The sequence below is a fragment of the Nyctereutes procyonoides genome, unplaced genomic scaffold, assembly GCF_905146905.1.
Source record: "Nyctereutes procyonoides isolate TBG_1078 unplaced genomic scaffold, NYPRO_anot_genome, whole genome shotgun sequence".
Classification (NCBI taxonomy): Eukaryota; Metazoa; Chordata; class Mammalia; order Carnivora; family Canidae; genus Nyctereutes; species Nyctereutes procyonoides.
Genome location: NW_026575125.1, coordinates 69,714,842 through 69,729,834, shown reverse-complemented (window position 1 = coordinate 69,729,834; position 14,993 = coordinate 69,714,842).

Here is a 14,993-nt window from a genome sequence, read left to right as displayed (position 1 = left end):
GAAGTGCTGGTTTAGTGATCACAAACTCTTTTAGTTTTTATTTGTCTGGGAAATTCTTTATCTCTCCTTCTATTCTGAATGACAGCCTTACTGGACAAAGTATTCTTGGCTTCATACTATTTTCATTCTGTACGTTTGATATACGTACAGATGTGATATATTTATCATGCCACTATATTCTTGATGTCATGTTTCTGTGGACATAACTGCTGATCTATCTTCCCTTGTAGGTTAAGGACTTGTTTTTCTTTTGTTGCTTTCCTTGTCTGTGTATTTTGTGAATTTAACTCTAATAGGTCTTGGTGTTGGCCACCTTTTGTTGAATTTGATGAGAATTCTCTGTGCTTCTTGGATTTTTATGCCTGTTTTCCTTCCTCAGATTAGGGAAGTTTTCAATTATAATTTGCTCAAGTAAACATTCTGTTCTCTTTTCCCTGTCTTCTTCTTCTGGAAGTGTTATTATGATACAAGTGTTATTATGCTTTATGGAGTCACTGAATTCCCTATGTCTACATTCATGATCCAATATCTTTCTTTCCTCTTCTTTTTAGATTTATTACTTTCCATAATTTTATTTCCCCATAAATAATTATAATCATAATCCTAAATGATTAATTATTTTTTGTCCATCCTCATTGTCATGATATCCAGTCTGTTTTGCATCTTGGTTATAGGTTTTTTTTATTATTTTATTTTGGCCAGACTAGCTTTTAGTTCTTTTATCTCTGCAGTAAGTGTCTTCTCTGCTTTTTTAAGCCTAGCTAATATCCTTATTATTTTGTTTTAAAATGTGGTTCAGGCATCTTACTTATATGTTTTGATTAAATCCTTGGCCATTATCTCTTTCTGTTCTTTCTTTTGAGGTGAATTCTTTTGCCTTTCATTTAGTTTATGTCACTGTGTGTGTGTGTGTGTGTGTGTGTGTGTGTTAGGAAAACATGTTATATTCCTGCTCCTGAGAGTAATAGCTCAGAGTATATTAACAAGAGATTCCATATTTCTTGTGCTTCTGGAAGTATTTCATAGTGTTCAGCCTGCTGTTTTGTTTTGGCTGCTCCTTCCTTCAGGTATGTCCTCTACAGAAGTTCTCTTTGCCGTAAGTGCAGAGTGTTTGTAATCTCATCCACTGTATGGCAAGTTTTACCTAGGTATGTTTTGATCTACTAGTTAAAAGAAGCTAGGTGCTATTTCCCCAAGACCTGAGGCTTTGCAATGCTCTATGATCAAAAGATTTGTTGCATGCCAGGGATTTGTGCTGGTCTTCTGGAGGAGGAGCCTGCTAAACTAGTTCTCAGGTACACTTGCCCAAGGAAAGATGAACCTGTTCAGGTGCAGGGAGATGGGGCTTAGTTGAAGAGACTCCATCCTCCACTGGGAGCACTTCTTTGCTGGCTGAAGTTGGGCAATGATGTTGGGGGGTAGGGGTGTTTCAAAGCTCCAAATTTTAGGGACCTGGCCTCTTGCAGACTTGCACTGATCATCTGGGGAAAGGATAGGGTATTTCTGTGCTGTGACTGGTACTGGTTTTAGTCCCAGAGAAGCGGTCATATGATCACACAGCATTTCAGAAGTATTTATGGTAAAGTACAGCAAACAACTGGCACCAAGTTTTGCTTCCCTCAGCAAGTGACTATGCTCTTATGCTAATGTACAGAGCAGCACATTGACATCTACCAGCCCTCTTGCCCCCAGAGACTCTGTACCATTTTGCCCAAATGTACTCTTTATTAAGGTAACTGTTTTTTTTTCCCCAGGTGAATCAGGGGATCCTTAGACCATATACTGCCAGCTCCAGGACTTCTGTCCTCTTTCCCCGCAGAAGTATCACTAAACCCACCAGGTACCACCTCAGCGATGGCACTGACTTCTAAAATTTAAGACTTTGAGCTTTGCTGCTTATAAAAAACATGGTACTCAACCCCTCTCCTCTCCCAGTCAGTGTTTTTGGGGAAGTTTTTTTCTTGTGCTATCAATCCCTGTGTGCTGCTATAACTCTTTTGCTCTCTTTTTCACTTTCACTCCTCTATGCATGATAAGGGCTCCCCTCTGCAGCACCTACAATTCTTTTCTCTCCCCAAATCAATTCTATGCAGCTCCTACTTTCCACAATATAGCTGTTTTTCTCCCTCTAGATGTGTAACTTGTTCTCTCAGTCCTCAGATTAATTTCTTGGATGTTTCTATGAATAAATCTGTCTGGCTGTGTATGAGGGATGAGGAAAACACAATGTCCCCCTGCTAATCTGTCATTTTAAGTCCTCCTCTGATATGCTTTATTTTAAACAAGTACTTTCAGTTAAATGTCATTTTTTTAACAAGTATATTTTTTGCTTGAAGTATACATCAGAATACATGTTTCTAAAGGTATATGTAAAATGTTCCATCCAAGAAAAATAGAGTACATATTTTCCTCAGGTAGACACAGAAGAATCCCCTGATTAAATCACAAAAAGAGAAATAAGAAATATTACAAATTTAAGAAGACTAAAATCATATCAAGTATATTTTCCAACCATAATAGTATAAAAATAAAGATCACCAATAAAGAAAGCTGGACAAGGTAAATATTAAATATTTAATATGTAAATATTTAACAGCACACTACTACACAAGCAATGGACCAAATCAGAAACCAAATGGCAAATCAAAATATGCCTCAAAACAAAATAAAAGGAAAACACAATACTCCAAAACCTATGGGATAAAGCAAAAGCAGATATTACAGTAGAATTTATGTAATAAATGCTTGTATTAAGAAAAAAAGTTCATGGCAGCCCGAGTGCCTCAGAGGTTTAGCGCCTGCCTTTGTACCAGGGCGTGATCTTGGAGTCCTGGGATCGAGTCCCACATCGGGCTCCCTGCAATGGAGCCTGCTTCTCCCTCTGCCTGTGTCTCTGCCTCTCTCTCTCTCTCTCTCTCTCTCTCTCTCTCTGTCTCTCTCTCTCTCTCTCTCCATCTCTTGTGAGTAAATAAATAAAATCTACAAAAAAAAAGTTCAAATAAAGAGCTTAACATCACACCACAAAAAAACAAGGAAAAGAAGAAACTTAGTTGAAATTTATTAGAGGAATAACAGGAAAAAAAGCAGGAAAAAATAAAATAGAGCCCAGAATAAACAATAGTATAACACTGAAAGTAATGACTAGATTTCAAAAACAAAACAAAACAAAATTGACAATGCTTTAATTATTAACTAAAAAAAAAGAGAGACTCAAACACCAAAATGTGAAATGGAAGAGAAGACAATACAACAGATAACCACAGAAATACATAGTGTGATAACAGATTATATAAAAAGTTATATACTATCAAATCAGATAACTTAGAAAAAAAAAGGTAATTGCTAAAAAAAAATGCACAGGTTACCATAAATCTTGAATCCGAGAAACAGAAAATCTTCTTAGACCAATAAAAGAATGAAAGTTGAATTAGGACTCTAAAATCTCCCAGCACAGAGAAGCTCAAGACCACATTGTCTCCTTGCTAAATTCTACCAAACATCATATAAAATAATTAATGACCATCTTTATCAAAATCTTACAAGTAATGAAATGGAATATATCCAAAATCATTCCATGAGGTTAGCACTATCATGATACTAAAGCAGTATGAAAACAATACAAGTGCAAAAAAGTCTAGTTTGTCTAAGTATTATGACTCTGATTTTCTTTTGACATCCATTAATGTGATAAATTAGTCTCCATCAATCACTTAAAAAAAGATTTTTATTTGTTTATTAGAGAGAGAGAGAGCAGGCACGAGAGAGAGAGACCACAAGTGGGGGAAGAGGCAGAGGGAGAAGGACAAGCAGATTCTCTGAAGTGCAGGGAGCCTGACATGGGGCCAATCCCAGGACCCCAGGATCATGACCTGAGCCAAAGTCGATACTTAACTTACTGAACCACCCAGGTGCCTCCCATTCCCCACACTTAATATGCGGGTGTTCTTAGGTCTAAAATGAATCTCTTGTAGACAGCTTATAGATGGATCATCTTTTTTTTAATCCAATCTATCACCCTCTCTTCTGACTGGAGTATTTAATCTATTTACATTCAAAGTAATTATTGATATATATGTATTTAGTGACATTGTATTACTTTTTTGTCATTGTCTCCAGAGATTTTTATTTGTTCCATTCTTGTTTTTGTCACTTTTGGTCTCTCTTTGCACTCAAAATGTTTCCTTTAATATTTTTTGAATGGCTGGTTTAGTGGTCACAAACTCCTTTAGTTTTTGTTTGTCTGGGAAACTCTTTATCTCTCCTTCTATTCTGAATGATAGTGTTACTGAATAGAGTATTCGTAGCTATAAATTGTTCCCATTCAGCATATTGAATATATTGTGCCACTCTTTTCTGTCTTTCTATGCTTCTGTTGAGAAAACTTCAGCTAGCCTTATGGGTTTTCCCTTGTAAATTAAGGACTTATTTTGCTTTACTGATTTTCTTAAAGATTTATTTATTTATTTTAGAAGGAGAAAGCACATGAGCAAGAGAGGCAGAGGGAAAAGGATAGAGAGTCTCAAGCAGACTCCACACTGAGCATGGAGCCTGATGTGGGACTCCATCTCATGACATCAAGATCATGACCTGAGCCAAAACCAAGAGTCAGACACTTAACTGACTACACTACCTGGTGCCCTTGTATTGCTGCTTTTAAAATTTTTTCTTTATCACTATATTTTTCAAATTTAATTGCAATATGTCTTGGTGTTGACCTGTGTTTTTTTTTTAATTTTTATTTTCATGAGAGTTCTCTATGCCTACTGGATGTGGATGTCTATTCTCTTCCCAGATTAGGGAAGTTTTCTGTTTTTATTTCTTGTAATGAATTTTCTCCCTCTTTTTCTATTTCTTCTGGAAGTCCTATAATATGATTATTATTGCATTTGATGGAGCCACTGAGCTCCTTATGTCTAGTCTCATGTTGCATAATTCTTCTTTCTCTCTTCTGTTCAGCTTCATTATTTTCCATTATTTTGTCTTCTAGGTCACTCTCATTCATGTTTTCCATTCTTTTCTCAAGCTCAGTGAATATCCATATGATTGTCGATTGAAATTCTCCATCAGACATGTTGCCTATATCTGTTTTGTTTAGATCTCTGGTCATGGCCTTATCTTGTTCTTTAATTTGGGATGAATTACTCCATGTTGGTATTTTGTCTAAGTTTCTGCATTGTCTCTGTTAGAAAAGTCATTTATGTCTCCTGCTCCTGAAAGTAATGGCCTTATGAGAAGGAGGTCATCTAGTGCTCAGGGCCTGGCACTTCAGAAAGTGTCTTTGGTGTGTGCTGCCTGAACTCTGCTCTTGTGTTTTGGCTGCTCCATACTTCAGGCCAGTCATCTACAGAGGTTCTCCCTTGCTTGCTATGCCCAGTATTTGGTCCCTAGCCTGAATGTGGCAAGCTTTAACTAGGTGTACTTTGGTCTGCTTGTGAAATGAGATGTGACACCAACTCCATCAGAACTGAGGCCCCATAGAACTCTGATTGGGAAACGTGGTTTGGCAGGGGTTTGTTCTGGGGTGGGGCCCACTGCAATGAGGCTTACACAGGCCTGACTCCTGCCAGATCCCAAGGATGTGGGGCTTGGTGTAAGCAAGTTAGGCAGCCAGTGTCCACATTGAGCTGCTTCCTTCAGGTAGCTCTGTGTTGATGCTGAGGGAAAGGGAAGGAAAATGGTACCAGCCTTCTCCTTTGTTCTCAGGGAGGCATTTCTGTGAAGTTGCCTCTCAGGTTAGTACTCCAGAAAAGCAAACATTCTTCCCATTGTGTGCCCTAAGTGTTTATCAGATTACTGTTTCCATGCCTTCTGCTCCCATATTGTTTGCCTGCCTTCTCTCCATGACCAGGGAAATGCCCTTAGGACTTTATTGCAGCTAAATCCTCTGACCTTTAAAACACCAGGCTTTAACCCACTGGTTGCAAGAACTCATGAAATTCAGCCCCTGTTTTTCAAGCCAATGGCTTGTGGAAATGTTCTCCTGTGAACTGACCTATGTGCCATCCTCTCTCTCCCCTCTTTCTACCACTTTGGCTTCTCCCCTTACTTAGCAGTCATAATCTGTTTCTACTCTAAATCACATTTATGCACTTTATTTTTTTTTAATGTGCCCTCTTCTCTCCCTTTAGTTGTGGAGTTTGTTCTGTCAGTCTTCAGGCCAATTTGGGGAGTATTTAGGATGATTTGATAGTTATCTAATTGTGTTCATTGGACAAAATGAGCCAAGGATCCTTGGCTGTGTTACCATCTTAGGTCCCCTATACTGAGATAAAGTTCTAATTTAGATATTACTCTATCCCATGTCACCACTTTATATCCAAATGTAAAGGAATTGCCTAAATTTACATTTTTTTCTCATTGTTGTCCTCCCATTCACCTGTCAACACATAGTAATTTGTCTTCCATACCTACCACTAAACTAAACCTGCTTTTCATTTAAAATGTATTTCTTCACTGATGAGTCTGATGGATTCTTAGTTTTCATCTTCTTTGATTACTTTAATAGCATTTTTCACTCTTCATTTCTATCACTTCTTGAATTCCCACACTCAACCGTTTATTTATATTCCTATTGATTTTACTTCTAAATGAGGTGAAAGAAGGAGCTGTGTAAACAAGTAGAACACCCCAGGTAGAGGAGATAGAAAGGTTGCTTTGAAGGAACAGGGTCGTCAGTGTATCTGAAACAAGTTCCTGTGATGCTATAAGGGAAAAGGGCAACCGATAAATTATTGAACACCACATCTGAAAGTAAGTATGTATTATATATTCACTAATAGAATTTAAATTTAAAAAGAAAAGAAAGGGGGGGAGGGGCAAGATGGCGGAAGAGCAGGGTCCCCAAATCACCTGTCCCCACCAAATTACCTAGATAACCTTCAAACCATCCTGAAAATTTACGAATTCGGCCTGAGATGTAAAGAGAGACCAGCTGGAATGCTACAGTGAGAAAAGTTCGCGCTTCTATCAAGGTAGGAAGACGGGGAAAAAGAAATAAAGAAACAAAAGGCCTCCGAGGGGGAGGGGCCCCGCGAGGAGCCGGGCTGAGGCCGGGGCGAGTGTCCCCAGGACAGGAGAGCCCCGTCCCGGAGGAGCAGGAGCTGCACCAACCTTCCCGAGCGGGCGGAAAGGGGCTCGCAGGGAGGTGGAGCAGGACCCAGGAGAACGGGGATGCCCTCAGGCTCCCTGGGACACTAACAGACACCTGCGCGCCCAGGAGAGTGCACCGAGCTCCCTAAGGGCTGCAGCGCGCACGGCAGGGACCGACCGGAGCAGCTCGGAGGGGCTCGGGAGCGGCTCCAGGGAGGGGGCTGCGGGGCGGGAGCGCGAATCCCACAGCGCAGGCCCCGGAGCATAGGGCGCCGGGACACAGCCCAGGATCCGGCCTCCCCCGGGACAGGCAGAGGCCGGGAGGGCCCGAGACAGCGAGGACGCTCCTGCCTCGAGCTGAGCAGATCAGTGGCCCCGCCCCGGAGCCTCCAGGCCCTGCGGACGGAGAGCCGAGAGCCCCGAGCCCGAGCCCCGTAGTTCCTGCGGAGGCTGAATCCAGGCTTCCAGAGTTGCCATAGCAACTGCTGCTGTTCCTCCTGGGGCCTGGCGGGGTAAACAACCCCCGCTGAGCCCGGCAGCAGGCAGGGGCAGAGCAGCTCCCCCAAGTGCTAACACCTGAGAATCAGCGCAACAGGCCCCTCCCCCAGAAGACCAGCTAGAGGGACCAGTGATACTCCCCCGTGTTCCAATACAACTTGTTTTTGGCCACTCTGCACTGAGCAAAATGACTAGAAGGAAAACCTCACTTCAAAAGAAAGAATCAGAAACAGCCCTCTCTCCCACAGAGTTACAAAATCTGGATTACACTTCAATGTCAGAAAGCCAATTCAGAAGCACCATTCTACAGCTACTGGTGGCTCTAGAAAAAAGCATTAAGGCCTCACGAGACTTCATGACTGCAGAATTTAGATCCAATCAGGCAGAAATTAAAAATCAATTGAATGAGATGCAATCCAAACTAGAAGTCCTAACGACGAGGGTTAACGAGGTGGAAGAACGAGTGAGTGACATAGAAGACAAGTTAATGGCAAAGAGGGAAACTGAGGAAAAAAGAGACAATCAATTAAGGGACCATGAAGACAGATTAAGGCAAATAAATGACACTCTAAGGAAGAAAAACCTACGTTTAATTGGGGTTCCCGAGGGCGCCGAAAGGGACAGAGGGCCAGAATATGTATTTGAACAAATCCTAGCTGAAAACTTTCCCAATCTGGGAAGGGAAACAGGCATTCAGATCCAGGAAATAGAGAGATCCCCCCCTAAAATCAATAAAAACCGTTCAACACCTTGACATCTAATAGTGAAGCTTGCAAATTCCAAAGATAAAGAGAAGATCCTTAAAGCAGCAAGAGACAAGAAGTCCCTGACTTTCATGGGGAGGAATATTAGGGTAACAGCAGACCTCTCCACAGAGACCTGGCAGGCCAGAAAGGGCTGGCAGGATATATTCAGGGTCCTAAATGAGAAGAACATGCAACCAAGAATACTTTATCCAGCAAGGCTCTCATTCAAAATGGAAGGAGAGATAAAGAGCTTCCAAGACAGGCAGGAACTGAAAGAATATGTGACCTCCAAACCAGCTCTGCAAGAAATTTTAAGGGGGACTCTTAAAACTCCCCTTTAAGAAGAAGTTCAAGTAACTGTGAACGTGAATGGGCTTAATGACCCCATCAAAAGGCGCAGAGTTTCAGACTGGATAAAAAAACAGGACCCATCTATTTGCTGTCTACAAGAGACTCATTTTAGACAGAAGGACACCTACAACCTGAAAATAAAAGGTTGGAGAACCATTTACCATTCAAATGGTTCTCAAAATATACCCTAAAAACTACAGAACACTTCTGAAAGAAATTGAGGAAGACACAAAGAGATGGAAAAATATTCCATGCTCATGGATTGGCAGAATTAATATTGTGAAAATGTCAATGTTACCCAGGGCAATTTACACGTATAATGCAATCCCTATCAAAATACCATGGACTTTCTTCAGAGACTTAGAACAAATTATTTTAAGATTTGTGTGGAATCAGAAAAGACCCCAAACAGCCAGGGGAATTTTAAAAAAGAAAACCATATCTGGGGGCATCACAATGCCAGATTTCAGGTTGTACTACAAAGCTGTGTTCATCAAGACAGTGTGGTACTGGCACAAAAACAGACATATAGATCAATGGAACAGAACAGAGAACCCAGAAGTGGACCCTGAACTTTATGCTCAACTAATATACGATAAAGGAGGAAAGACGATCCACTAGAAGAAAGACAGTCTCTTCAATAAATGGTGCTGGGAAAATTGGACATCCACATGCAGAAGAATGAAACTGGACCACTCTCTTGCACCATACACAAAGATAAACTCAAAATAGATGAAAGATCTAAATGTGAGACAAGATTCCATCAAAATCCCAGAGAAGAACTCAGGCAACACCCTTTTTGAACTTGGCCACAGTAACCGGAGAAGGACAAACAGTGTATGTTCTCATTCATTTGGGGAATATGAATAATAGCGAAAGGGAATATAAGGGAAGGGAGAAGAAATGTGTGAGAAATATCAGAAAGGGAGACAGAACATAAAGACTTCTAACTCTGGGAAATGAACTAGGGGTGGTGGAGGGGGAGGAGGGTGGGGGGTGGGGGTGAATGGGTGACGGGCACTGAGGGGTACACTTGACGGGATGAGCACTGGGTGTTATTCTGTATGTTGGTAAATTGAACACCAATAAAAATTAATTTATAAAAAAAAAAGAAAAGAAAGAAAAGAAAAATGGTAGGAATTTAAATGGGAGAGAAATTCAATGGGGTTTAGTTAATAGAGTACCCCTCACTTAAAGTCTTTGCTCAAATGTCATCTTATCAGAGAGGCCTTCCCTGACAATTTTCTATAAATTAAGAATCTCTAATTTACACTGCATTTTCCTGCATACTAATTTATATTATCTATAAATATATCTTATTTATTATCATTGCCTGTGTACTTTTCATTTCCCCTAGAAGTTGCTATTTCCAAGATGCCATGTATCCTGCTTATCTCATTCATTTATGTGACCCCAGTGTCCATGAAGGTTCATAGAGAACATAGTAAGATCTTAATAATTGTTGGCTGAATTAATATGGAAAAATGCTTGGAGCATAGTAGAAAATCAATAAATTATAACATTATTATTATTATTATTAATGAGTAATTACTTTGGAAAAAACACATAAATGACAAACTAGGAAATCACAAGCATAAAGTGTGTAGTTAATTGATTAGAGGTTAATCTGGAAGAGAAAACCTAGAGTATCCAACAGAGATCCAGCACATCTCACATATACATCTTTGGTGTCTGTCTCACACAAGCATAGGGCAACAGGTTGTTGCTAGAAACTGGAAAATCCAGTAATATTAAAAATACTCTTTTGTTCTTTATTAAGATGTCTGTGGAACAGTCTCCTCAAGTTGAGGCAACTATAATGATACTATTAATAGAAACAAAAAGAAAAATACCCCAGTGCAACCTCATTTTCCAATATGCTAGATCTTACTAGTGGCTGCATGATCCTAAGCTTGTCAGTAGCCCTTGGTCCAGTTTGTCTCATCATGCCTATCCCTGAGGCTGTGCCAGCTTTTAACAGTGGCTCAGCACATTAGCTACTTCAGAACAAACCTTTATTACTTTGTAAGGAAGGAAATAAAATAGATTAATCTCAAAGTTATTTGCCTTGGGAAACTGAGCAACATACTGCTACAAAGACTTTTATTTTAAATTTTTAAAATACATAATTTGCCTTGGGAAACTGAGCAACATACTGCTACAAAGACTTTTATATTAAATTTTTAAAATGCATAATTTAAGGAAAAATAGTTTATCTTTCTGATAAACATTAATAAGACACTATAGATGACAATGACACTTTCTCTAAGGAAAAAAAAACATGGGTCACTATAAATAGCTAAGTCAAGTTACCTATGTGCAGCATTTGGTTCCCCAAAGCCTTAAGATTATTAGGGCATTCATAAGGGGAAAGAAAATGCTATTACTGGAAGCAATATGTCCCTTTTATACTTGGGATTCAAGACATAGCTTAGAGTAGTGGACTCTATTTGAAGTTGAGAAAGGGTCAGAATAAAAATTCTACTAGTGGTGTTTAGTTGCCATGTATATACTAAAATTGCCAATAAAATTAGAGCAGTATGTATTGTTTGAAATTATTTAAGTCTATGGGAAGGTAAATATAAGATAGAAAGGATCTGTCATTTAAAAATTAGAACCTAGAGATACATAGTTATGTACTTTTCTATTTTAAGTTTTTATTTAAATTCCAGTTAGTTAACATACAGTGCAATATTAGTTTCAGGTATGCAATATAGTTATTCAACATCTCCATATAATATCCTGTGCTCATAATAAGTGCACTCCTTAATCTCCATTCCCTATTTAAACCATCTCCCCCCCCCACCTCCCCTCCAGCAACCCTTGGTTTGTTTCCTATAGTTAAAAGACTCGTGGTTTGCCACCCTTTCTGTTTTCATCTTATTTTATTTTTCTTTCCCTTCCTCTATGTTCATCTGTTATGTTCCTTAAATTCCACATATGAGTGAAATCATATGGTATGTGTCCTTCTCTGACTTATTTCACATAGCATAATATTCTCTAGTTTCATCCACATCATTGCAAATGGCAAGATTTCATTCTTTTTTACTTTTTTATGGTTAGTTAATGTCACATTCCATATATATATACATACCACATCTTCTTCATCCATCCATCAATTGATGGACACTTAGGCTGTTGCCAGTTTAGCTATTGTAGATAATGCTGCTATAAACATTGGGGTAAATGTATTTATTTGAGTTATTATTTTTGTATTCTTTAGGTAAATACCTAGTACCACAATTGGTGAATTATAGGGTAGTTCTATTTTTAACTTGCTGAGGAGCCTCCATACTGTTTTCCAGAGAGGCTGCACCACTTTACATTCCCACCAACAGTGCAAGAGGGTTCCCCTTTCTCCATATCTTTATCAAATCCTGTTGTTTCTTGTTGATTTTAGCCATTTTGACAGGTGTGAGGTGATATCTGATTATAGTTTTAATTTGTATTTCCCTGATAAACAGTGATGTGGACCATCTTTTCATGTGTCTATTGGCCACCTCTATATCTTCTTTGGAAAAATGTCTAGTTATGTCTTCTGCCCATTTTTAAAATTAGATTATTTGTTTTTCAGGTGTTGAGTTTTACAAATCTATACATTTTTGGATATTAACCTTTTATCAGATGTGTCACTTGCAAATATCTTCTGACATTCTATAGGTTGACATTGGGTCTTGCTGATTCCTTCACATGCAGAAGGTTTTTATCTTGATGAAGTCCCAATAGTTTATTTTTGCTTTTGTTTCCCTTGCCTCAGGAGACATATCTAGAAAGAAGTTGCTATGGCTGTTGTGAAAGGGGTTACTGATTGAGTTCTCCTCCAGGATTTTGTTTGGTGGATTCCTGTCTCACATTTAGGTATTCTCCCATTTTGCATTTATTTTTGTTTATGGTGTACAAAAGTAGTCCTGTTTTATTCTTTTTTATTCAGGTTTACTATTCATTTAATTTCAATTTACATAACATGTACTATATTATTAGTTTCTGGAGTAAAATTCAGTGGTTCATCAGTGGCATATAACACCCAGTGTTCACTACAAGTACCCTCAATGCTCATCACCCAGTTACCTCATTCCCCCACCTACCTCCCCTCCAGCAACCCTCAATTTGTTTCCTACAGTTAAGACTCTTATGATTTGCCTCACTCTCTGTTTTCATCTTATTTTTTTCCCTTCCTCTATGTTCATCTGCTTTGTTTCTTAAAATCCACATATGAGTGAAATCATATGTTATTTGTCATTCTCTGACTGACTTGTTATACTTAGCATAAAACTCTCTAGTTCTTTCCATGTTGTTGCAAATAGCAAGATTTCATTCTCTTTGATGGCTGAGCAATATTCTGCTGTATATGCATGTCACATCTTCTTTATTCATTCATCTGTTGATGGACACCTGGGCTTTTTCCATATTTTTGCTATTATGGACATTGCTACTATAAATATTGGGGTACATGTACTCCTTCAAATTAATATGTTTGTATCCTTTGGATAAATATCTATTAGTGCAATGGCTAAGTCTTAGGGTAGTTTTATTTTTAACCTTTGAGAGACCTCCATACTGTTTACCAAATTGATTGTACCCATTCCCACCAAACACTCTTGTGTTTCTTTTTCTCTCATCCTCACCAACATCTGCCAACATCGGTTGTTTCCTGAGTTGTTCATTTTAGCCATTCTGACTGGTGTGAGGTGGTCTTTCATTGCAGTTTTGATTTGTATTTTCATGATATGATGTGGAGCATGTTTTCATGTGTCTATTGCCCATTTTTGTATCTTCTTTGGAGAAATGTCTCTTCCTGTCCTCTACCCACTTCTTGACTTGATTTTTGGGGTATTTTTTGGTGTTGAGTTTAATAAGTTCTTTATAGATTTTGGATACCAGTCATTTGCAAATATCTTCTATTCTGTAGGCTGCCTTTTAGTTTTGTTGATTGTTACCTTTACTCTGCAGGTTTTTTCCCTTTTAAAATCCCCATTATTCTCCCTTTAGCTTTGGATATGTATCTAGCAAGAAGTTATTGCAATTGAGGTAAAAGAAGTTGCTGTCTGCATTCTCCTCTAGGATTTTGATAGATTCCTGTCTCCCATTTAGGTCTTTCATCCATTTTGAATTTATGTTTGTATATGGTATAAGGAAATGGTCCAATTTCATTTTTCTGCATGTGGCTGTCCAGTTTTCCCAACACCATTTATTAAAGAGACTGTTTTATTTCCAATGGATATTCTTACCTGCTTTGTTGAAGATGAGTTGACCATCGAGTTGAGGATCCACTTCTGGGTTCTCTATTCTGTTCCACTGATCTATGTATCTGTCTTTGTGCCAATAAAATAATGTCCTGATGATTACAGTTTTGCAATACAGCTTGAAGACCAGATTTGATGTCTCCAGCTTTGGTTTCCATTTTCAACATTATTTTGGCTATTTGGGATCTTTTTTGGATTCCATACAAATTTTTTGATTGTTCGTTCCAGCTCTGTAAAAAATGATGATGGTATTTTGATAGGATTTCATTGAATGCATAGATTGCTTTGGGTAGCATAGATGTTTTAACAATATTTTTTCTTCAATCCATGAGCATAGAATGTTTTTCCATTTCTTTGTGTCTTCCTCAATTTCTTTCATAAGTGTTATATAGTTTTCAGAATATAGATCCTTTACCTCTTTGATTAGATTTATTCCTAGGTATCTTATGATTTTTGGTACAATTACAAATGGGATTGATTCCTTGAATTCTCTTTCAACTGTTTCATTGTTATTATACAGAAATGCAACTGACTTCTGTCCATCGATTTTATATCCTACCACTTTGCTGAATTACTGTATCAGTTCTAACATTTTTTGTTGTTGTTGTCTCTTTTGAGCTATTCTACATAGAATATCATACCGTCTGTGAAGAGTGACAGTTTGACTTCCTTGTTGCCTTTTTTGGATACTTTTACCTCTTTTTGTTCTCTGATAGCTGATGCTAGGACTTCCAGTACTATGTTAAACAACAGTGGTGAGAGTGGACATCACTGTCATATTCCTGATCTTACAGGAAAAGCTCTGTTTTTCCTCTTTGAGGATATCACTGTGGGTCTTTGGTATATGGCTTTTATGATATCAAGGTATGTTCCCTTTTTTTCCATACACAGCAGAGAGTTTTTATCCAAAAAGGATGCTGTATCTTATCAAATGCTCTTCTGCATCTATTGAGAGGATCATGTGGGTTCTTGTCCTTTCTTTTACTAATATGGTTTATCACAGTGATTTGTTTGTGGATATTGAGCCACCCTTACAGCCTAGGAATAAATCCCACTTGATTGTGAT